We start from the raw sequence: 25,712 nt of genomic DNA, 5'->3' as shown, positions 1-25,712 counted from the left end.
CTTGGTCGCATCCTTCTTTCATTATGATAGGGCTGGACAGAAGCCCAAACTTCAGGAGAGAATATGAATCTTGGAAATACAACTTCTTACTGTCTAACACTTCTTTTTAAAATATTTAAGTTGTGTGAACACATCACAGAAAACATAACATTCTGTGTCATCTTTAATCACCCTGGGTGGAGATCGTGCCAAGAACACATCAATCCTCGATGGAAGTGGGAATATCACAGGAAAAGTTTTCCAGATCATTTCAGTTCTGAATTCAAATCCTCGAAAACTGTCTGCATGCTATCTCAGGCTCTTATTATAAGAGAAAACAAATGAAATAAGTTACAGAATGTCCGGTTCCTCAGGCACTGAGTCAAGAATTTCATAAGGATACATGAATGATCAGTAGTAAATACCACTAACCACTCAGAAGAAACATCTTAAATCAGTTAGCTATAATGAACACAGTATAAAACACAGGAACTCTGTGCTCAAATCTGTGTCCCTTCACTTTTAAACTACATACCACTCTGAAAAGTTATTTTGCCATCCCTGATCCATCCTACTTTCCACCTTTTATTAATGGAAATAATTACAGTTTCTACCTCATTGAGGTTGTACTAAAGATGGATAGAGGTAATTCATGGGAAATGCTGAGCATGGGGTGTTTATCTTAGCTGGTACAATAATGCCTCTGTCAATATGCAGCATCTACACCGTGTTTCTCCTCATGTAGACTTTATCCCTTAGAGATTTGCTTCTTCCTATTTTTTTTTTTTGTCTATTTTGGTCCTGAAATCACTTAACAAAAACACTTGACACTTCCCTGTTTAATATCTGTTAAAAACAAAACAAAAAAAACAAAAAAACAAAACAACAACAACAACAACAAAAAGCTTCCTAGGATTTAAGGCTAATACCCCAAGCCTTGAAGCTGATATTCAGGCATGGCTTTCATAAAGGGTTCTAAGTATGTGCTCCATTACTTATGAGGGACACCTACTCTGTTCAGACAAACAGCATCTGTGCATTCACATCCTGCTACTTTGCTCTGATGGCCCCTGCTCTAGAATCCTAAGATGGGAGGGTCAGAAAGCTCTATGTCAAATGATTTCTGAATAAAGATTTGAGAGCCAGACTATTTTAGAGCTGGACAGTCCCCAAAATACCACTTTACAGATGAGAAAACTGAGGTCAATTGGCTGTCCATGGTCTCAGAGCTATTTATCAGCAAAGCCTTTACTACTTTGCTGGTCTGCCTCCAGGGAAGGAGCCTCAGGGCAGCCTGTTAGGGAAAATATTTGTCAGCAATTGGCCACAAAGTTGCTGACAAATGATCTTTGTCCATTTGTGAGAAATGGGACAGAAGGTATACACCTAGTAAGCATAGAACATAAGGCTTGTTTTGCTGTATCCCTTACACCTCAGGCTTTCGATGCTGGGAATTATGGGAGGAGGGAAGTGATAGGGAGAGGGCTTCTGAAATGCTTCCTTGTGATCTCATCTGCCATTTACTTCAAACACATGGTATCTCTGGCTGGATTTGGTCCTGACTAATGCTCGCAAGTATGCTGGTGAGATTTACTGAAGTTAGAGAATTTCTGAGATGTTTATAGTCAAAATGACAATGAATAAACCAAAGAATCAACAATGCATTACTTTGAAGGGAAGTGTGCCTGGCGTGAAGAGCTAAACTGTGATTTTTCTCTGAGAAAATAATTCTTAGAGTGACACTTCATTTATATAGTGCTGTTTAGCTCTCTAAAGAAAATGATAGTGAAAATGAAAACTATGACTTACACCAGCACTGTGTACCATGTATATATAGGAGAATGAGGTGGCATAAGACAAACATCTGTTTACTCTTCATGAATTTTAGGGGGAAATGTTGTGAGTTAGAACAGTCCCAAATGGACAAACATCCTAGAATAGTATGGAACCAATCCTAGAGGGCATTTTAACAGCGTCCTACTCACCCAGCATTTTCAGTTACTAGTCATACACACGCAGTTCCATGAACTGGAAACTCTCAGCTACTTAGGGCCATAGAGGCTGTCATACTGCTAAGAGATAAGCAGACTGCTCTGCACAGAAGCTGAGATGTGATTTGAATTATTTCTCCATCCTGAGCACAGACTACTTTCATACACTCATCAGTGCCACAGAATCTCTATCCATTCTAGAATTGAGGATTTTTGCAATGACTTACAAGGCTCAAATCTGTGGATCATTTTCTCCAGATAACTTCCCTGTCCTTTGAAAACACACACACACACACACACACACACACACACACACACACTTTGTCATACAAAGCTCAGTCTATTATTGTGCCTCCACTAGGGAAACTTTGGAAATAAAGTCTTTTCCACTGAGCTATATGGAGAAGCTCTGTTAAAGTCCTAACATCTAATGCTGCCTACAACACTAATGCTCCACCTAAGTCAAAGTAATGTTGAAGGAGGTTTCTTTGTGTTCCATTCTATACCCAGCACTCTATCTAGACTTCAGCAGAATACAAAAGCCAAAAGCTTCACCTAAGTATTGCAGTAAGTTCATTCCTCACAAGGGCCTTCCAAAGAAACGTTGGGAAATGAAACATTTGGTGTTGCTTAGTTGGAAGCAATGAAAACAAACTCACAAACTCCAGGTGGTATAATTCCGGCAGGAACACTATAGAAACAGGTTCTGGAAACCACAAGGAATTACAGGATAGTGGATAATTAGAACTATAGATCAGACCCTGCCATAAAATCAGTGAGCATAGGCACCACAGCTATCCTTTCCTCAAATGATAGGCTAGCACTACAGAGGCAGGACCTATGCTGTATCACTACAGTTATGATGGAAGTGGTCCTTCATCAGCAATATCAATAGCTATCCTATCCTCTAATCCCTTACAAACCCCATCCTCCCTCTCTTTCATCTCTTCCTCTTCTTTTCTCTGTTTTGCATTCTCTGTATTTGTACACACAATATATATTGAATACAAAGAAGTTGGGGCTGAGCTGTTGCTCTGGCTACCACAGAAACTAGTAAAAAAGCGTTTCTGTTCCTTTAAGACTACAAGTAGAAAGAAGTTTCTTTTTATAGGAACTTTCACAGGAGTTTATTCTCCCAACACTGAGAAGTGATTCTGTGACCAAGTAGAAGATCAAGCAAACAAAGCTATAAATGTGCACCATGAGGAATGAGTTGCAGACAGAAGGTGTTCTTCTGAAATACTGGATCACTCAGTTCAAAGTCTTGTATGATTTAATGTACTCTCCTTGCATCTGGGTATCTCTGGGTTTCTTTTCCTTTAGTCTGATTTTCATCAATAGATGTTGTTAAACCAACTTAAACCATGGGATTAACAGGGATTATAGATATTCTGTATAACAGAATTAACTTTAAAAATATTTAGTGTACTAATTAAATGGACACCATGTATCTATGGAATACAATGGTGATTGTAATAATATACTGCCATTGTATGCAGAGCATAAAGAATTTTTATATATTAATACATCTTTGTATTAGAACCACCTTATTGTAAGGTAGATCACTACATGGTAGACAAATGGAAAAGTAAAAAAAATTAATTAATTAAAAGAAAAGAATGAAGGAAAGAAAGATAGAAAAAAAGAAAGAAAGAAAGAAAGAAAGAAAGAAAGAAAGAAAGAAAGAAAGGAAGGAAGGAAGGAAGGAAGGAAGGAAGGAAGGAAGGAAGGAAGAGAACAGACACACACAACTGGCAGATCCCAGGGCCAGGATTTGAAGTAAGGCAGTTTGGTTTTAGAGTTTATCCTATTCAGCAGGTGCCTTATCATGCCTTACATGTACATGGACAGGTGGGAAAATGTGTCTCAACAGCAGTACATAAGGAAAAACAAACAAATAAACTGTGGAGCATAAGTCCTTTGGGTGATGTGTCTGGCAATAAAAGCTAATGTAATGTAGCCTTCGGCTGCAGTAAAAGAAGTATATAGAAGAGAGCTGATAGCCTACATTCTAGCTGCCTGGATTTCAGTCTACAATCCTTTTCTGTGAAGAGGTTTGGAGGGAAAAATGAATGGCCTGTGTAATCTGGACATATGGTGGTTGGAATAAGCCATCCTGGAAGACAAATAACAAATAGCCGCAGTGTGGAGGACAAATTATTTCTATTCTACATACCACCAAATTCAATGAACACAACCTTCAGAGTCTGAATTTGGCTCAACATAAGGAAGTGTTTCTTACAGTGGTATATGTTAATGTGCCAATGGTATTCTTTAAGGCACAGTAAGTTGCACATCAGGAAGGGTATCACAGCACCTCTAGGGTGTGATAGAAAAAAACAGGACCACTTACTGGCACAATGCTTTAGTCTAAATAACCTCTAGGGTCCCTACCTAACATTCAGGCATTCAATTATAGCATACCTTCTGAACACCGTCTTTGCTCATTGAGCTGGAAGTGTCCTTTCTTCAGCTCAATGTGCTAATGTCTCCTTCTTCCCCATCACTGACTACTGCAACCTCAAGTTTTATAGAGGAGACTGAATACTTTCTGCACTCTGGACAACTCACTGAGAAAATATTCTTGTGGCTTTTCAACAATTGTATGTTCAACTCAAAGCTTTTGATGACAAAGTCATTCATATCATGCCAGCTCTTTACAGATGGCCATGTGTGTGTGTGTGTGTGTGTGTGTGTGTGTGTTACTTTTCCTAATACAGTGCTATAGAAAATTGAAGGAAATTCCAATAGGCGGAGCTGTAATGGGAAGTCTTCATATCATTGGTGGCGTACCCTTGACGGAGAGTATCTGACCCAGATCCCTTTTTGTCCTCTTTGTTTCCTGATATTGAAGTAAGATGTCCTCCCATCTCATGATTCACTCTCACCACCACAGGCTGCTTGCCATAGGCGGAATTGAAAGAACAAATCCATCTTGGCTTGATTAAAACTATGAATCCAAATACATTTTTTCCTTATAAACAAATCACCCTTGGTATAGTACGTTAGGGATAGGAAGTTGAGTGTCACAAGTAACATTCTCGGTTTATCCTCAATAGAACCACAGAAAGGACACAGCCTGGGGAAAAAAATCACTACACAGCAGGAAAGAGCTAAAGGCTAAGACCAAAAAAAAAAAGACTGAGACTGATTACAAAATACTATCGAATAGCATATGAAATTGATGTCAGACTCCCATCTAAGAGTCATGTAAAATCTTACAGCTTAGCTGGCCAAAGATGTCACAGGCTGTATGTATCTTTACACAGCTTTGAATTAAGTAATGCTTTAAAATAACAGATCACTAGTACATCTATTAAAATTATTTTTAAATTAAATACACACACATCATGCCATACAAACACACATACATACACACACGCACACACATACACACACACACACATTGCATGCATGTGGACTTGACTAAATGCACTTGACTTTTCTTGTGGACAGTGAAAAGAGATTGTGTTAAAAGCAAAGGCAGGTCTCTTCAATGTCAGTAGGGGTAATATTATCTATTGTGGAATTTCTATGTGATTTTGGATTCTCCTATGGATGCTTCAGCACCTCATCTCTCTAGGAAGACTGACTAGAATAGTGGATGATTTGTGTAACAGTTTCATACATCTGACATCTGAGAGTTCTATTTGATAAAACCAAGTCCTCAGCCTTCATTACAAGAAAGAATCCACCTACTCAGTAACAATGATTAGAGTACAGCATGCAGCATCAGCTTTACATCCTCCTCACTGCCCCCTCCTGGTCACCCCTTCCCACGATCCTTCCACTGCTCCCTCCCCATCTCTTCTGAGCTGCTGCGGTGCCCCCTGAGTCTTCTGTGACTCTGGCACATCAAGTCTCTGTGAGGCTAGGGGCATCCTCTCCAACTGAGGCCAGACAAGGCAGCCCAGCAAGAAGAATGTAGACAGTGCAATTTAATGAACAGAGCTAATGAATCACCTACTGCTTTCCAGTTTCCCTGAGAGGTGGTTAACAGGCTGCCATCCATGAGACATTTAGGATACTTGTAAAATCATTGACAAGAAGAAACCCTGCTGAGAAGAGTTAAACCAGAAGCTCTTAGAATCTCCTTTTATGGAAAGGTTTGGGACTGCTCTGGGTTCCATGATCACATGATTAACTCATATTTTCTGTCATACATTTCATCCATGATTAGTAGGAAGGTCCAAGCATTTGACACATATCCCACATAGCAGGAAACTGCAGAGCATTGGAACTTAGAGTAGATTTGCAAACTTAGCCTCCAGTGTCTTAAGTTTCCCTGAGAGCTCTCTATCTCTGTCTTTGTTAAACAGTTACTAATTCCTGCTCCCATAGAGGCTATATAGGATTTTAGAGGGATAGGGTCAGCATACGTAGTAGGATCTCAAAAAAAATGGCCTTCTCTGTTAATCCCTATTACCAGGTGAATACAGCAGATAGGATATTCTTGTTCATTGGCAGGAAAGGGCTGGATAGAACACTGGCCTGGGGCAAGAACAGGTGCCTCAGGAAGGCTGCAGATAGAAAGCCCAGTAGCACTCAAAGCACAGGCTGGATGAGATACGGGGTGTAAAATTGGTTGGCAAACCAATAAGGGATGCTCAGAGAGTGAGTCCCCTGGATTTTTGTAAACTAGAAGTCAAGTCATTATGTTCTTTTCTGGGTCCATGAAAGACAGACATCACCAGGTGGGGCACTAACTCCTTAGGTTGCTGTCTCTTCAGGAGTTAACATCGTCACTGTGCAACCCCTTTGAAATCCCAAACTACATTTACCTGAAAAACAAACAGGAACAGTCTTGAAAGTGAGACGATTTATCAAGAGACTAATTATCTTTTAAGCTAGTCTGGAATAGCAATGAGCCGTTTTTACACGAAAACAGACCCCTGATGGATATCAGCAGATCACATGCTCAGGCAGCTTTCCCAGGAAGATGTTACTTCAGGGTAACTTCCCACAGCAACCCATATGTGAAACGAACAGTGAAAATAAGGCTTGCAAAGGTATAAAGGAGACCTGGGCCCTTTAAAAGCAGTAACTATCTCTAAAATCTCCACTGCCTCCTGAATATTCTAAATGGAAGAAGGATGGCTCACTTAAACACATGAAATCATTCAAAACACGCAGGCGCTAACGAACACTCCATCACTTACTGCGAGATGCCCCAATCTAGTGCAAAGATTTACATCTAATCATTGAAAGTAGGAGCTGCTGGCTGTCATTGTCAGTCTCTAAAACCAAATCTCAGTTCTGTGTGTGGGAAAAGGGCTGTGTGTATGCATGTAGGCACAGGTATGAGCACAAGCCCAAGGACACATGTGTGCATGCCTTAGGAGGTCACAGACAACTTTAGATACCTCAGGTGTCATCTACCTTGTTTTGTGAGACAGGGTCTCTCATTGAACTTGGAGCTCACTAATAAGCCAGGCTGGCTGACCAGTGAGCTCCAGGCATGTTTGCCAGTTTCCAGCTCCTGGAACTGGGGTTACAAGTGCATGCCACTGACATTTCTAGGGATTGAACTCAGGTCTTTTTGTTTAGCAAGTCCTTTGATTGACGGAGTGTCTCCTCAGCCCTGAGGCCTACTTCTGCAGTCAGTACCTTCAGTATTTATTGGGGCTCTGGAGTCACTGACAACTTGGTTTTTCCTTTAAAATAATCTCAGGACACAGATATTACTATGAGGTCTCTTGTCAGAGAAGGCATCTGAGTCTTCACATAGTTTGTGGGTCAGTCTTCACCAGATACTCATAAACAAAGAAACTATAATGATACTTAAAGTTCTGAAAAGGTGGAGGTGGGGCTAGGATCAGCTAAATGGTGTGTTCTCCATGAAGACCATATTTGGAGATTTAAAAAAAAATCCTGAGTGATCAAAATCAATAATACTTAGTGTTATATTCTAAAGTCAAAATGACTGGAAAGGAACTGGAGAGATGGTACAGTGGTTAACAGCACTGGCTGCTCTTGTAGGGAACCTGGGTTCAGTTTCCAGCACTGACATTGCAGCTCACAGTTCTTCAATTCCAATTCCAAATGATCCCATGCCTTCTTCTGTTCTCCATGGGTGCCAGGCACATGCATAATACACATACATACAGAAAAAGCATATATAGACATACAATAAGTAGTTAAATACTTTAAAGAGTACTGGGAAAATCTGTGATGAATAAAAGTCAAAATTTTCAACGAGGGTTGGTGTGACGCTGCAAATGCGTGCCTAAGCTCATCTTCATCACCTTCATCATTGCCTCACTGCTGAGCAAGGCTACCGCCATGTTTAAACAACTGGGCCAAGCTTCAGCAATGATAAAGACCACCCTAACTTTTTCACAAAGTGCTCATGGACAAAATACTCTCAAGACCACAGTGACTGTCCACAGTTTAAATATCAGAGTCAGTTACACCAAGCTTATTCATATAGAGGACTATAATCTAGCATTGATTGCCTGCCCTTTCCTCAAATGCATGATTCACTGGGGGAACCTAAGGAAGGATGGAAATAGGTCTCTATGTGTCTGAAATTAAGACCAGGGAGGAGCCACCCTGCCACTGAGTGTGGGCTTATAATTAGGTCACCATTATAAGGTGAGTGACAAGGGTGACACTGGGCCTGAAGCCATTCCTTATAAAAGAACTGAAAAATGAGAGGTGAGTTTAATGTGTAAAAGTTACTCCAGTGGAATGGACCAGATCAGGAAGTAAAGGTTTCTTCCCATCTGCAACAATATAGACAATCTGATAGGAAAGCAGTGTTCATTTACAAATACTCTTCAAGGAATACACAGTTACAGAAGACACACAGTAATCTCCTGTTCTGTGGCAGAAGAGCCATTTGCAGAAACTTCCAGGCTCAGCCCCCAGAATGTTCTACCTGGGGACTTTGGGAGATAGAGAAAAATAAGAGAGCGCACGTTAGAGCTAGGTGATAATCCTGCCCCATTTTTCCCATGCTCTCTCTGATTTCTTTCCCTTATTCATCTCATTGCCCTCATATTCCTTTCTCATTTAACATCCACCCTAAGGTAACAAATTCTCTGCCTGAGCTGAAACCTTCAACTGACTGCTAGGTTATGGGAAAACAATTTCTCCCTGAAAGTATCCTAGATCTCTACAAATGTCCTCTAACCGAGTCAAATGACAATGAAAATTGGTCTACGGTTCTAATGTGCATTATATGTAAGCCCTTAAAATGTAAAATTGTCATTTCTTTAAAAGTGAAGTCAACTGTCTGGTAGTGATGAAGCATGGGTTTACAAAACACTCCGTCTTACTTTCCACTAAGTGACTTAATAGTCCCTCCCATAATCCATTTGCATTGATTCCATCTTCATCAAATGTCCACAAACTCCAACACAGCTCAGAGCTGCTAAGAATTCTACTGCTGAACCACTAGGGAAGAGGCTCTATTCAGTTAAAAAAAAATCAGAACTATCCACTTAAGACTGTACTTATTTTTAATAGAGCTTTCCTTTTAATTATAGCATAACATTCGTTTACTCAGTTCTTCTGAACTTTAACAAAGACATCATAAAACAGTAATGAATATAAGTTTCTACAGGCCAAAATATGCCATTTAATCATAAACTATCCTTTCCATTCATTGAAATAAGAAAGAAGGAAAGAGGGAAGGAAAGAAAGAAAGAAAGAAAGAAAGAAAGAAAGAAAGAAAGAAAGAAAGGCCTCGATGATTAAATTCCAGTGACTGAGAACTAAACTTGAATTAAATTTTACTCCGTGATAAGTTAGGTCTTATACAGCAATATCAGGAATGATTTAAGAATAATAGTAAAGATTTTACACTATATTAAAACTGCACACTCAGAAGTGTTTACCAAAAATTAAATTCCAGTTATTTATTTAGTTTGTTTGTTTGTTTGTCTTGCAAATTGCAAGTGACTTGCAGATGTCTTTAAAACCTCTTGAAAGAAGAGATAATGTTATTACGGACACCTCAGGAATATTCCCTTCCCCCACCTCTAATTCCTCCCATCCTCCTCCCAGGATCAAAAGGTTCTTCCTACCATAAACAAAAACAGTATCACCCATACATACATACATACATACATACATACATACATACATACATACATCTAGCACATAGCTGCCTCAGTGAGAGCTAACCTTAGTTATCATCTGTTCAACCCCAGTCCTCAGGCTTTGTCTTAGACAATGTCAAATCACAAAATTTCCCAACTTTCTAGCAAAGTCCAAAGAAGGAAGAAGAGACTGCCGGTCACAAATCCTCCCACTCGGAAGATGCTCATGCACACAGTCTACCAGAGCAGAGACCGAGCTGCCGAGACAGGAATCTGGCCTCTCCGCAGAGATGCAGACAAGATGAGAAACAAAACTGCTTTTCATGGTGCCCTCAAAAGCAGGGGGGGGGGGCCGCCCCCAAGTCGAAAGTTGAAGAAGGTCACCATTGCCCTCTAGTGGCCAAAAATGTAATCTTCCGCAAAGGAGTCTATTTCCATAGATCCACAAGGCTCTCAACATCATTGCAAAAGTAAAGCAGAAAGATGTTTAGCTAGCCTCCTAAACTCTGTTCTTTAGTCCTTCCTACATAGAGAAGAAACTCTAGATGGCCATCACAGTAATCCTGATGGACCAGTGAACTCAGAAGAGGAAATTAAAATGTTTCCAACTTTCTCCTGTTTTTCTTTTCTTCCTCCAACAAACCTGTGGATTTTGTCCCTTTTTCCATTAAAAACGAACTTAATATTTTAGATAGGCTAGCTATCTTTATATATTTCTGGAGCATTAACTTTGAAGTAAGAACGCTGGCCTCTTCAAATTTTAAAGAATGTGAGCTCTCGATAGATTAGCCAACTTCTGATGAAATAATGACCAATTTCATAAAGGTGAAATTCACTGCATGTACGTTTGATGCATTAAAATAACTCACTAGTGAACATATAAAGTGAATGAATATTTCTAAGGAAATACTGAGAACTTCATAGCAGTTCTGGGACATTGACTGTGCAAGACAATAGTTCACTGCCTTCCCTCAACTCCATGAAGTGTATTTTGTAATTATTAGTCAATAAATGAGTATGCTATAACCAAAGTTTTAAAAAGCCAATGTTGAAAATAAGCTCAAATAAACATAGCAGGCTTTTGAACTTCCAACACAAAATCACTGGGGATAATGGCTAAAATCTGATACGTAGCCCTTGTTGATGTAGTTTTGAAAAATATAGATTTACATATAATAGATAAAATTGTATGTAGATTGCCTGCTTCTTAGGCTATTGACATTTATAGGAATGCTTTCCAGACACATAGAGCTTGTCAGAGTGTAGTTTTTGTGACTGTAAATCAAGCCATGAAGTCAATGTCATGGTGATTCCTATATGAGGGTCTCCAAACCTGAATCCTGACAAAGCAGCCATGTAATTCTATTCAAAGTGAAAGAAAAAAACATGAATTATGAAGACATGTGCATTAAAGGTGCATGAAATTGATCCATATTCCCCCAAATGATGGCATAGCTCTCCGACTCTGCACCCTCCTCCCACAGTCACACATTCTGAAGCCACCACAGTGGATGGGGAAATACAAGTTCTGTGCCAAAAAAAAAAAAGAAAAAGAACTGTAGCTTTTACTTTTCACAAATTAACAAAAGATTGCATCTTAATTGAAAATAGAATTTAAGTTTCTAGTAATTTGCTGTGGTGGACTGATAAGCGTTTTGAACATAATGTAAATTCTGGAGTGTTATCAAGATGGTCCAATGTTTCCACAAGAACTATTCTTAAAAGGCTTTCTTTCTTCCTTTCCTAGTATGCAGTAAGTCCACACGTTAAACAGATTTCCAAGACCAGGTCATCCCATTTCCATTCTTCCTAATTTGTTTCTTCATATATCCCCACCCTATGCACACACTCCTGGATGGGGGATGGGGGACGAAGATTCTCTCTCTCTCTCTCTCTCTCTCTCTCTCTCTCTCTCTCTCTCTCTCTCTCTCCCCATATAACATTCCAAACAGGATATACAGACTTTGAACTAATAATTAAAATAATGTCAGTAACCATTGATTGCTACTAAAGATAAAAGTATAGACTCCCAGGATTTCAATATGTTTGCTGGGATGCAATGCCTTGTCTCAGAAAGCAAGAAGCAAAACCCATTTCCCCACAGCAAAGTTTCCTGGCCTTTGGATGCCTCTGTCTGGTCTCTGCTGAGTGCTGATCACATTCCTTTGTACTAGGCAGAAGAGCTGTTTTGCACAGAGGGTTCGAATTCCAGGGCCTAACTGGCCAACCCTAAAACTTAAGAGTCAGAGATTGTTTAAGGAACTTAACGTGCCTGTGGCTTTGAGGGTCCCTCTAATACTGGCCACAGCTATGTCCCTTTGTTTTGCAACTTTTATTCCTTTGTTCTGCTAGAAGATCAAGCTGCCTGCAGCCGGGGTTGAGCATCCCTTTCTAGGTTCTGGGGCTCTGTCTCCTTGCTTATGGGAGAAAACAATTCCAACATTATTGAAATGAAGGTCAGTCCCTTCTCTTATTCTCTGCTACCCTTAAAGGCGCTTGCACTCAGTTCTGCCTCGCTAATATGCGATGCGAAGGATCCTCGGTCCTGAGAATATATCTGTAGACTGGTCCCCAGAAAATCCAGACACCCCGCAAATCCCTGGATATCTGATAAAAGCTCTAGAGATAAGGAAATTGATCTCTCCTTTCGCCAGATTAATTATCACTGCTTTCTGTGATTAAACCCAAAACTTACTGCTTCCTAGTCCATGGATAAGAACGATCGGGAGAAAATAGGAAAAGATTCCGGAGCCATCCTTAAAGATTTCTTGAAGAAGAAAATGAAGGGGAGACTTTTAGATAAATCTCTACTCTCCTGCAGTGCCAGGCTTTCATTAACAAACCCACTCCCAGCCCTCAGGGACGACCCTTCGTCACGCAGAAATGGCACCGTTAAATAATTAGAAGATGCAATTTCTTCATAGCAGTGCGATAGCGCGTGAAATGCCTGCTGCATTATTAACAAAAAGCAACAGGGCTTCTTCGAACATCTAGCGAACCTTTCACCCGCGGAAGGCAGGAGTGCGGAGCCCGGGCGAAATCCTGGCCTTTGCAAGAAACAAGAGTAGGAAACTGGACCAGCGGCCTCCTGGGTCCCACTTTCTTCAGGGACCCGGAGCGAAAAGACCCTGCCAAGGCGATGCTGGGTTGCGAGGGGAATACGATGCTCCCTCCACCTCCCCCTTCCCGCGGCTCCTTGCTTTCCGTACACCCAGGCTGGGAGGCCAAGCGCAGGGAGGGAAGCCGAGCATGAGGAAGCAGTGGAGGCTTGGAGCGCTCCGAGAGCAGACGCAGGCTTTCCGGGAAGGTTTGATTCTCAAAGTTAACACTGACCCTGGAAAGCTTCCTCTAGTCCAAGCCAGAGTCTAATGCGAGTCTGAGCTGCTCACAGACCATTCCCTGCACCGCTGGGAGCTTAGGAAGGGTGACTGGAGCCCCCGAAGAGGCGGGGGCTGGAGGGCTAGCTCGCACCGCAACCCCCGGTCTTGGAGACGCAATCCACAGACCCCCCCCACACTATCAAAGTGCGGCCAATCCAATCGCCGCTCCCTCTCGGCCGCCTGCTATCTTCTGGGTTTCCATCGCACTCCCTACCCCGGCACCTAGTTCAGGGGAGCTCTCTGTAAAAGCGAGAGGACACCCATCTAGGAACCCCGCAGAGAGAGATCTTGTCTGGGGACCAGGCGCAGAGCTGGCGGGCGGGCGGGCAGGCACCGCACAGGGGTCGACTTTCCCCTAGAGACATCACGGGAGCAGTCTGCGTGTCCAGAGCTCAGCTCTGCAGTTCTTTGCCCCAACCCAAAGCAACCCCCTGTGCTGAAGCCATGGTGCAATAGCCCCCCCCCCCTCCGGGGGGGGTACACATCAAAGAACCGGGGAGCGCACATCTGGCGCCTCAAACCCCTGCTCTGCCTGCTCCCCACAGCTGGCTGCCTCCTTCTTCTCTGATTTTTACCCCCCCCCAAAAAAAAGCCCTCCTGCTTTGCATTACTGATCTCCATTAGCAAAGAATCTCACCCTTCCACAGACAGTCTCTTCCAGAAGCAATTCTTTCCCCCTTTCTGCCCACTCCAAGAAGCCCCATCTAGACAGGGTCCAGAGCCGAGCGGAGCGCCTCACCTTGGGCCCTTGCGGATGGACGCGACCTCCTACCCGGCTGTCCCTGGCACTGGGCGAGCGCAGCGGTGTCAGCAAGGGCCCCGGTCCCAGTCCCATTCACAAGTCGGCGGCGGCTGCGAGCGGCCCCCGCGGCATCTGCTCCTCGGCCCGCGAAGCTCCCCTCAGCTGGCGGCGGCCGCGGAATGAGCCGCGGAGCGCGCTAGTGGTAGGAATGAGAAACCGGGGGGAGGTGGCGGGCAGGCGGGCGGGTGGGGGGGTGGGGAGGAGGGAGGCCGCCGCTGGGAGGGAAAGAGGGGCGGAGAGGAACCGAGGCTGCTAGACGCTGAGAATTGGGCCTGGAGGGGGCGATGGATGCCTACCCTGTCGGCGCTCCACCCCACCCCCTGGGGGGGCCGAGAGATGCCAAACCCAGGACTAGGTGGCCTGGCCGCCCCTCTTGCCCTGGGTCGCAGCGCTCCGTCTCCTATGGGGGGCTCAGACAGAGTCTGGAGCGACTGAAGTTGGGCTCCGGGGATACACAGCCAATCAGGAAGGGCGACGGAGGGAAGCTGGATAGAGCTTGAGAGCCCCCATTTTCCTCTTTTCCTGAAATCCGCTCCAGCTGGACAAGCTAGAGCCTCGACCGGCCGGCAGGAGGGTGGATTGGATGGAAGGCATTGCTCAAGTACGGAAGGCAATCGGGAATTAGGGAGAGCATTCTAGTCTTTATCAGTTAGCCCACTGAAAATAGCTCCACGTTGACCACTCCTGCCCAGCGCCCTCTCCTACGAGCCTTCAGTCCCTCAATATCTATTCTTTGAGAAATCCGCTTGCGGGGAGAGCGGTGAAGATACTAGAAAGAGGCATTCAGACTTGAGAATAGAGTTTTTCCTCAATGTTCTTCTACCCTACATGTAAAGCCTTCCTTAGGGTCAGCCCCACCAGGACACATTCCCTGGTTTCTGTTCCAGCCAATTACAAGCAACACCCCCATCCGGCAGTTTCACTTGTTGCCTCCCAGAATGGACACCACAGAGCCCCCCAGAGCCCCAAAGAGAATGCCATTCGGCCAGTGGATGGGCTTACATGAAGAAATACCCGCACCCTGACTCAGCCTCCTGTTACTATCTTTCTCACAAGTACCCAATACAGCAAAAGATACCCCAAACTGATTCCTGATTCCTGTCCACTTTAAGATGTCTAGGCAGAAGAGCTGGATCAAAAAGAAAAAAAAAACGCGCCAGGGACTGGGCGGGGCGCTCTCGGTACCTAGAGCAGCGTAGGGACCCTCACAGTGAGTGGGAACTAAGGATCCATGCTTTAGTGAGGACCTTCTGTTGGGACGAGTTTCCAGTCTGGAAGGTGTTAGAAAGAGCAGAAGTAGACTTTCCAGTGGGTGAAGGATGAAAAGGAATTTTGAGGAGAGTCGCGGTGGCTTGGGAGTGGCGACCTCAGGAAAAGAACAATAAAACGACAAGGGACAAAAGCTGGGCGATGCAGCAGAAGCAGGAAGACCTAAAAGGGGGAGTTTAACAGGAATCAGAAGTTAGAAAGAGGCCACTAATGGAAAAGAGCGCCAGGATCTAAAGAGCATGGGAAGGGCACTTGAGAATCCAGGGAGAACAGATGGTCGCTGAACCCCAGCACCAAAGCATTTAGCCACCAGTCCGGGGCACCGGAGGTCTCACGGAATCCTTGGTTCTCCTCGGGCTCCTGGAAATGAGATCAGGAACCAAGAGGCAGAGAAGACCACAGGAATATCTGCCCTGTGTTTGCGTTTTCCGCAGCATCTCCCGGTCCCTGTGACACTGGGTGCGGCCCCTACCTTCCACTCACAGTCACCATACTGCTGGAAAGGAAGCTCCTGTCACTTCGTGTGGACATGGCCTTTAAACTGCCCACTCTTTTGGGAAAAGGGGGCGCTAAGCTTTCGGCTACCCACTTCACTCATCTCGCCGCTTCCCTCTTTCCGGATCGTGCCCAAAGTTCCAGGCTTCCCACCGCCACCGCCACCGCCACTGCCACAGCCACAACACGCGCCTTGTAACAGCTGCTGTGCGCTGGGCCATCTAGTACTTGTCTGGAGACTGTGAGCTAAGCTTTCTACCCGCTTCTCTTGGTGCAGGGACCTAAACCTCTTCTACCACCATTAGGCTAGGTTTTACTTTCTTAATTTCTTTGGCTCTGTCGTTTCATCTGAAATCAGATCTAAGCCCTAAAACTTTGAGCATGTTCCAAACCACCACCGGAAGTCCCCACTGTTAAAGAACAGAGGGGCTGCTACCTAACCTAATCATTCCCACATACAAGTGAAGTTCCTGGGAGGGAGGAACGGAAAGTGTCCTACTAACTCTGCTATTTACTACAGTTCCTGGATATTCCAATCCTTACCGCGCTGCACGAAGGGAACAAGCAAAATCTACAATTAACATCCATTTAATCTCTTGCTAGAGAAGGGCTCAGAGCCTGCAATAAGTAGAACACCCAGGAGGATAGTCTCATGAACTCCACTTCGAGGTGTATCCCAGTCTGAGCCTGTTTACTTGTGATGGGACTTGAGCTGGTAATCGCCTTGTGCTTTCTGTTCACCAAGCTACAGCACTTGGTCTTTAGACTATCCACTTCATGAACAATAGCATCACTGAATTTTAAAGATGAAGTTAAATTTCGCTTGGTAGGTTTCAAGTGGTGCTGCACACTTGAATCAACAGTCTTTGTACAACTCTACACCACGGATTATCTTCAACATCACAGAAAACATGCCATCCCAAGACTGGCGTGTGACATGTTTATACAAGCTTTAGCTCCAATGGAGTGCATATGGGGATTGTTGGCCAAGGAGAGATGAGGTGGATGGGAAAAGGTACTGTATCTATTCTGTGGAATATTATTCAGCAAGAGAAAGGAGAGGGATAATGGCACTTGTTACATCATGAAGGAACTTCAGAAATATGTGAAAAGCCACATCCAATACCACATGTTACATAATTCCACTAATATGTAATGTCTAGAAAAGGCAAGTTTACAGATGTACACAGCAGAGTAGTGGTTGCCCAAGGTTGAGGTTACAAACAGCAATTGGCTATTATGGAGTAGGATGAAAGTAGTTTCTGTTCAGAAACACTGTAAATAAAACAGCATCCATGGCTGTACAGATTTGCTAAAACACCTCGGATGATAATTAACAGGGAACAGGCATTTCTTTCAGGACCATTCTCTGGGCATTCCATGACCCACAACTAAACCCCACAGGGGGAGTTTCTAGCAAGGCATTTAGAGAGAGAAAATAAGTGCACAAAAAAACTTTTTTTTCCCCCAAGTCTGGTTCTTATCAGCTGCATTAGAGACTCTTATACACAGTAGATTGGGTTAACCCCTCCTTACCCCTTAGTGCTCATAAGAGATTAATTCTTAGGAACCTGGGTATTCTAGCTGCTTGACTTGTTGGGCACACCTACACAGCTTACAGTGTGCACTTCAGGAAGGATTTTTCTTCTTTGACTATGATGCTAGGATCTGTCTTCCAAATCCATATTAAGCACTTGGGTGGAGTAATGTGTGATTTCAGCTCAGACTGTAAAAGGAAAAAGAATAGAAAGAAAAAAGTGAAGTAACCCAACAAGTTGCCCAGGCACCACATTCTGGTGCTTATTTTCCTTTGTGCTTTTACTTTGATTTTCAAGGGAGAAAACTATGGTTCAAGGTTGCCTATGCCTTCCAATCCAAACACAGAGGAAGCCCAAATGAGGCCCCCTCTAGTCTCTGTCTCTATCTGTGAAGCAGAGCTGATAATTTCATGTCTTTCCCTCATCAAAGGGACCCGGTCCCTTTGATGTGCCTTTCCTCTAACTCTGAAGATACCCAGGGCCTAGGTTGCTATTCTTCATTTCCAGTCAGAAGCCCCAGGCTCCCCAGATCTCCTAGAAACTTCTTGCGCTAGTAGGCCTTTTGGTAAAAGACCTTGGAAGTAAGGCAAAATCTAAACATGGAATAGATTTCCTCAGACTGATTTAACCTCCATACATGCATTCCTCAGGCAGTGAGTGCTCATGGAGAAAGATGAAATGAGTTAACCATGTTGAGTCAACTTTCCAGAAATAAAAAACAAAAACTGTAAAGAGTCATGTAGCTTTTATCTGTGTCAGAATCCCATCCCTGTCCCTGTTGTGTCAAATTCCTGGAAAGAATTGAACAAACATTAACTCATTCCACACCAAAGTAAGGATACCAACTTGGTGAACTAGTTAGTCTGTCAGGTTTACTTACAGGAGCAGAAATAACTCTAAATATCTCCATCACCAAAAGCCCAGCCTAGCATGGCTCACTAAAGAACTCTGAAGCCTGCTGCATGACTTACAGTTAGATCCAACTGTCTTTTCCACACAGCCTGTCTTCTCTAAGACAGTCTCCCAACAGTTTATATAGCTGATTATACAAACTTGGAAAAGGAAAGACTGGGAGAATCTGGTTAGTTTCAGGGGCTTCCTGAAGCTATTGAATTGTTTCTTTCCTGAACGTAATGAATTTCCATGGAGGGTAAACTACTTCATCCTTTAAGTGCTTCTCTCGAAGACTGAATGTTATTTCAGAGGAAACTCCTACACAGCAGTCTCTCAACAGTTGTTTGATTTTGAGCAGGCTATTATCCATCCCCAAATGTGGTTTTTAGGTCTGTAAAAGGGGACTATTGCCTAAACCTCAATTGCTGCAGGGATTGGTTGCCTACACTTTCAGAAATAATAAACGTTGCCCCTAGAACAAAGATTGAAAAAACTGAGAGCTATCAGTTATTATTATTAATTATTAAATCCGATCACAGTACTTTAGTCAATCCAATTAAGAAGGATACATGTGTAATTATAGATTATAATTGTGAGAATCAGCAATATGAATCTCAGTCTAGAATATTATGACTATTGAAAGCTGTACTCTCACTACAGTTTGCAGTGACAATATCAGTGGCAAACAGGCTCTGGATGCATTCTGTGTCTGACACAAATCCTTCAAGTCACATTGGACAAGCATTTCTCTGAGCCTCAGGCCCTATAACTGTGACTGAAAGTTTATCCAACTTGAACTCTTGGATATTTGTGTGTAAACAGGGGTAATTCTTTTTTGTATGTTTGTTTGTTTTTTAATTCACTTTACAGTGAGTGGGATCACACTGCCCCTGTCCTGATCACCACCTCCCACAATCCTTCCTGAAATCCCCTTTCCCCTATCCTCTGAGCAGGTAAGACTCCCCCACTGGATACCCCCACCCCCAACCTTACACATCAAGTTTCTGCCTGGCTAGGTACATCCTCTCCCACTCAGGTCAGACAAGACAGCCCAGCTAGAACATATCCCACAGATAGGCAACAGTTTTTGGAATAGCCCCTGCTCACCGCCCCACACATATGTAGCAGATGTGCAGCTTGTTCTTCATAAGAATTGATTCTTATAGAGCTGACATTTTGAAGTTAAAACTTTTCTTTCCTCTTCATTAAACGCAAAGCATCTCAGAGGCGCAATTCCCCTTTCTGCCACTAGGAGCAAGCAGGTCACCATCTCACAGAAACTCAGACTGCAGGCAGCTGCTCGTAGGAAATGCCTCCTTCATAAATCTGTCAGTAAAATTCTAATTTCTTACTTCTCACCTACCCTAAGGAAAATGATGATGCCCTTATGATTAATATCTACAACCATTTCTAGAAGCTGCCTCAGTGTCGGATACATACAAAAGAAAATAAACCAGTGAATATTTTTGAATGAGCTAATATTTCTGAGTGAATTAAAACCAGCGTATTAGCTAAATAATGCCATGCTAATAGTATATCATGAATGATCCCCTTACTCCCTGGCTTACAATGAAACTTACTTACTCTCTTATCAGTAAGTCTGTTGGGTTCTTTGGTCTAGACTTAGTTGGCCTATGAACACTCAATTTGTTTTTCTGAATTTCTTTCTATCCTTCCGAGATTAGGGTGGTTATATTCTCATAGTGAAGAAAACCACATAAGACATCATGGAGTGGAAATATACAGCCTCTTGAGTCGTGAGGTCTAGTACTGGAGGCTTCCTCTTTTAATGTATATTCTGTTGGCCAGAGCATACTACAGGACCAGTTGGATAGTTAAAGCAATGGAAAAATAGAATGTGAATGTTTTTTGTTGTGGGAGAAACTTCAGAGTTGAGTGAGAGGTTATTTCCCTGTAGGGGAGTATGACATGTTAGAGCAGCTGATGTATACTCCAAGAATCAGTAGCAAATTTCTATCATCCCCCCTCAGAACCATCTTAGGTTTTCAGGTCCATGGGTTTTCATAGACACAAGTACAATGCTCCAAAACATTAGAGACGAATGACCAGGGACACATTCAGCCTCACTTCGAATCACTGTATCTATCCCCTCACTTTTTATCAAGGTTCATGATGGAAAGGAACAAGGCAAGCTGAAATAATAATGTAATAATAATAACCACTAGGTTTTATTCGGCCTGCTTTATATTCCAGAAGCATTTATATATAAAACTAACAATCCTCAAACCATTCTTTCAAAGCCCATATTACCATTCCTGTTTTACAGATGAGAGAGCTGTGAGATGAAACTGCATGCACTGGACAGGTGACTACAGCTGGTAAACAGGAGAGCCGGGGCTCCAGTCTGCGTGTGTTTGGCTCTCAAGGTGTCTGTCTCATTAGACTGACTTTCAGGGAAGAATGTGGTGATGAACTTGAGTCTTGCTGTGATAAAGAGTTGGAAGAAGAAAGAGAAATGAACTTTGTTCCACATTCCCAAGGCAGAGGACATATATCAGATCCTGAAGGACAGTGCCTCAAATGTAAATCTAATTGAAGAGCCCATGATAAACAGGTGAGAGTGTGTGAGAGAGAAAGAGAGAGAGAGAGAGAGAGAGAGAGAGAGAGAGAGAGAGAGAGAGAAACAGAAACAAAAGAGAGGCAGCAAGATGACTCTCTATGAAATTGAGGTTACCACTAAGCCTGAGAACCCAGATTCAGTCGCCCCAGACTCCTGAATGGCTAGAACTCTGACTTCTGCAGGTTTTCCTCTGACCTCTTTGCGTATGCATACTCATTAACACACACACACACCACACACACTTTTCAATTTTTCAAAACTGTAAGAAAGGAACAGAGGAAGTATATCAGCTAGAAGGAATGAGAAGGAAGAAGTGCAGTAAGAAAGATCAAATACACATGGAGGTGCATGTGAAAATGGTCCCATTAGCGTGCAGAAGTCTGTGGACTTAAAGGCACTGAGTTTCCTGACCTCCACAAGGATAGTAAGTGTAACAGTCTCACACAGGCCTCCTTTTTCTGTTAGGTGCAAATGAGCAGCCCTTGTTTATCTTGCAGATTCCCCCCTTGTTCTTTGATGACCTATTTGCCTCTCTGCTATCATTTGAGGAAAAATAATCCAAAGTCAAGGTCAAGACATTCCAATCTGCTGCTTATAGTTTATCCATCTAGTATTTCTTTCCTCTATTAGTATTTGCCCACTTAATGGGGATTTCCCCCGACTCTCGTCAGCATCAGCACCCATTCATCACTCCAGGCACCACTGACCTTCATTTCCTACCCATTTTGACAAACATATCTCCATTTATAATGCATATATCCAGTAGGAATAGCACTGTGCGTTTTATTGACTTATTTGTGTGGGTTGTCTCATCCTACTATGATACAAGCTTCAGGAGGGCAAAATACATATCCTTCCTTGTTCACTCCTATAACTTGAGCATCCGACACAGTGCCGGGCATATGGTAGGCATTCAGTAAATATTTGTTGAATGAATTCATGAATACTAAATGCGTGAATAATGCTATCTGAATGAATGAGTCCCCAACCCTAAAGCAGATGGATCATCTCCTTGAATCTAAATATGGTGTGAATGTCCCTTGTTTACAAAATGAATTTAATGATGTCAACCATTCATATTACAAAAAAACAAAAACAACAACAAAAAACAATCGAATCCTGAGTCTTCAATTTACCAAAGGTTTTATTCAGAAGCTAGTTAAAATAGCTACCTCCTTTACAGCTTTTAAAAAGATAATCCAATTTACAAAATGATGGGCTGCAGACAACTTTCCTAGAGTGTATGAATTTCCTAAATGTAAGTATACAGGTATGCATAATGACAATTCTGCAGCTGCTTTTTGACTCCACTTTGTTTTCTGTATGGACTGGGAAAGTGGTTTATTGAGACACCTCACAGAAGGCTATTTCCATCTTCATATGTGCATACATTTACATTCTTTTGAAAGCTCCTGAATAGAAGCATTTAAATGTGTTTGCTCTCCAGGAGAATCATTTGGAATGTATTTAAGTTTGAGACTGGCTTGCTTTGCAAATAGAATACAATTTGGACAACAACGAGTCCCATGGAGATCTGTGTTCCAGTTTTTGTAACCTTTCATTCAGTACCAGGAAAGGAAAGACAGAAATCATCCTTAATCTTTCTTAATGTTCTAGACTTAGGGTAGTTATAATAGGTTAGTATTTCCATATTTGATCTAGTTGCTGTACATCTTTTTTTCTCCCAGCTGCTTTGGCTGTCTCTGGCTTAAGGCCCAGTAATAGTGGCATTTCCTTGTAACATAAGGTGTACCAAAAACTAGAGTAGTTTTACATCAAAGGTGGCTTGAGGACTTTCTTCTTAGAAATAGTATTCCGGAACAGACTGTCTATTTTGATTGATAGTCACCTTAGTTCTGAGATGTAAAACATGATTCACTCCTCATTGAATAGGCTTCCAGGAGGATACTCATAAAATTAAAGAACCACTGAAATTGCTCTAAGGCCTTAGGTATGCTCAGCAAGCATTTTACCAGTAAGTGATGTCACAGCCTAGAAAAAATATATTAGTATTTATTATTTAATTCATAAATATTTTCATCCAAACTCTTTCTATTTTCTTACAGAGCATAGTGAACATTTTATAGGTAAAGATGGGAAATTTCAAAGCACTGGACATTTTCCCTCAAAGTCAGCAACAGCTGGCTAATCAGTGAATTATTAAATATTATTCATTTACTCAAGTCCTAGAGTAACTGAGAACCTAATTTCCATGGGGAAAAAATAATGGAGGAAACTTTACAGTGTGCAGGAAACCTGGGATACATGCAGAACAGAATGTTTCATATGCTAGGAATAGATTGTGCAGGGACTTTTATGTAAAAAGGGATTTGATAAGTACTTGATAGCATGAAAAGGGATCAATAAAGCTTATGGTTAATGAGCCTTAGTATAGAATGCAGAAATGAAGGACGCAGAGCTCTGTATATTATGAAAAGACGCTCAAATTGAACCCAAATGTAGTGACACCTATTGGATAGATTTAGATATTACTCTTGTTCGGTATGGACTGGGAAAGTGGCTTATTGAGACACCTCACAGAAGGTTATTTCCATGTTGACATTCAACTAGGTACTTGTCACTTAAGCAGATGATGGCCTGCAATTCACTAAAGCGTCCTAGCAGAGAAAATGATTTTAGATGTGTTTTGGATATTTAGTCAAGTTTTCATGTTGGACTAATGGTAGCAACCAGAGCAAAATGTATCCTGGGAATCATTTTTCATGTGACTAACTAAAGTAATCTGTAGTTAAAGATACACTTTGCTGACTAGTAGCAATATCCATGAATATGGACCAGTTGTATGTATATGCAAACGGTATTGGGCATATAGCTCTCTCAAGTTTGGGGATTATGAGAATGTTTTGGATATGAGAGTACTTAGACACTTCTCCCTGGGTCAGGAAGCCAGAAGGTTCCCTGATGTTTAATTAATTAAAAGTACAGAATTTTCATATCTGAGGCAAAAGATTTAACTTCTGGATTTTTTTTCTTTTCTAAAATGTTAAGGTTTGCCCCAAAGTGTGCAATACTTCCCTTTAACAGTCTAAGATTACTGATTATGACCAACTCAAGGATAATTTCTGAGAGCTATCTCCAAAGGATATGCATATTGATTTCATATCTGTTAGAGCTATTCTGGGACACAGAAAAAGAAGCCTGTGAGATAGTGTTTATGATGGGAAACCACCAGAGAAATTCAGGCAGCCCAGAGCTCTGTACAGAAGTAACCTAACATTACCATGTTGGCCTTTTGTCAACACCTTGGTACTCACAGCATCCAAGGATCATCACCTGTGATCCTTCTTGCTTAATATGTCTGTGCAATGCTCAGTCCCATTCTGCTCTCTCGCTTCCTATCAGTAGTAGGGCAGACTTCCCTGACTTAGAACATGGGTTTGCAAATTTAACAGGCTCAGGATTGAGCTCAGTCTGTACTCCTTGATTGCCAGACCTGGAAGCCTCTGACTTCTGCTACTCTAAGATGATAACATCATCCATACTTACTTCTAAGAATTGTGACTTAGAAAGGAAAATCGGCTGTGGCTTGAACATTCTAAATTCCCAATGAGTGCTTTTTTTCCACTCTCCTCTTTCTTTCTTTTCTTTTTTTCTCCTTTCTGTTCTTACTCTAAGGCAGAATGGAAACATGAAGCAAGACAGTTTAGAAAAAAATATCCACTTCTCCACAAAGAGACTCACTGGTAATTCAGTCTTCAATATGTGTATCATCCCTTATGCTGAAGGTCTCACCTATGTCTGCATAAAGATATATAGAAGCCAGTAGCTGTTAATATTAGTACTTTATTGGTTTATCTCAAACATGCAGGCATTCGGGAGGAATTGAAGAATATCTTTTTTTTTTTTTTTTTTTTTTTTTTTTTTACCAAAAAGAGAGCTATTGCTGAAAAAAGCTACTGAAATTAGGAATTCTGGCAGAGAAATGAAAAGAGAGAAAAGAGGTGGTGGGGAATCTCATATGTCATGTCAACTCTTCGAGATGAATTTTGGTGTGGAATTCACGGGACACATAGTAAGAGCAGTGTTCAAACTACAGTTCTAATTCTTCTGCATGAAATCATCATGTATACCTCTGTGCCAGCAGTCCCTCATTGACTAAGAAATGTTTATCAAAAGAAACAATATTTACCATGTATATCTGTAAAATGAATCAATATGCTCCATTGGCTTTGCTTACATCAACCAAGGAAGGGGAAGCAGCACCCAGGTTGCCTAATTTCCTTAAGACAGATGGCTCATGGAAGTAAAATTTGGAAGATGAGCCTAAAAACAATGAATCACCAGATAAACCTGTTTGAATGTGGCAGATGTATAAAATGAAGTGAGACTTGTTTTAAGCTAAAAGTTTGTATAGTTGCCAAAGGTTCTGATAATAATAATAATAAAATAACTGGACCATTGTCTAAAAAGAGGTATGAATTCAAAGCAAAAAGTGAAGTCAAAAATAGCAGCTGGTCCTCAGCCAACACTATTCTCATCCTCAGGCCTAACACCCGGTAATTGCTTTCTCCTGATAAACATCTTTGACTTTGCTCTGTTAACAAGGTGGCTTCAGGAATATTTACATTTCACTGGGTCAATGTCTGTCTTAAATATCATGTCGTAAGTAGAGGGATACTTGGCAGTAGATGCAGCAGCATCCTAATCATGTCCTCGAAGAGAAGCAGAACATTATCAAACCCATTATGCCACTGATGGAGGAACTACAGGTGAGACA

General features: G+C 42.1%; 1 protein-coding gene across 2 annotated transcripts in view; it reads right to left on the bottom strand.

Annotated features, from left to right (window-relative positions):
* Nucleotides 1-14,234, bottom strand: part of Cdh11 (cadherin 11) — a 151,110-nt gene extending 136,876 nt beyond the window's left edge. Inside the window, exon 1 of one of the 2 annotated variants that reach the window (XM_028770354.1) lies at nucleotides 14,135-14,234. The gene's annotated coding sequence lies outside the window, so the exon portion shown is untranslated. Of the gene's footprint in view, nucleotides 1-13,530; nucleotides 13,547-14,134 lie in introns of those variants that run through there. The other variant, XM_028770355.1, reaches the window with a different exon arrangement.
* Between the last annotated feature and the right edge of the window lie 11,478 nt (nucleotides 14,235-25,712).

Source organism: Grammomys surdaster, unplaced genomic scaffold (genome assembly GCF_004785775.1).
Source record: "Grammomys surdaster isolate TR1022 unplaced genomic scaffold, NIH_TR_1.0 201, whole genome shotgun sequence".
NCBI lineage: Eukaryota > Metazoa > Chordata > Mammalia > Rodentia > Muridae > Grammomys > Grammomys surdaster.
The sequence above is the reverse complement of the archived record's forward strand: the minus strand, read 5'-3'. Positions and strand labels throughout refer to the sequence as shown.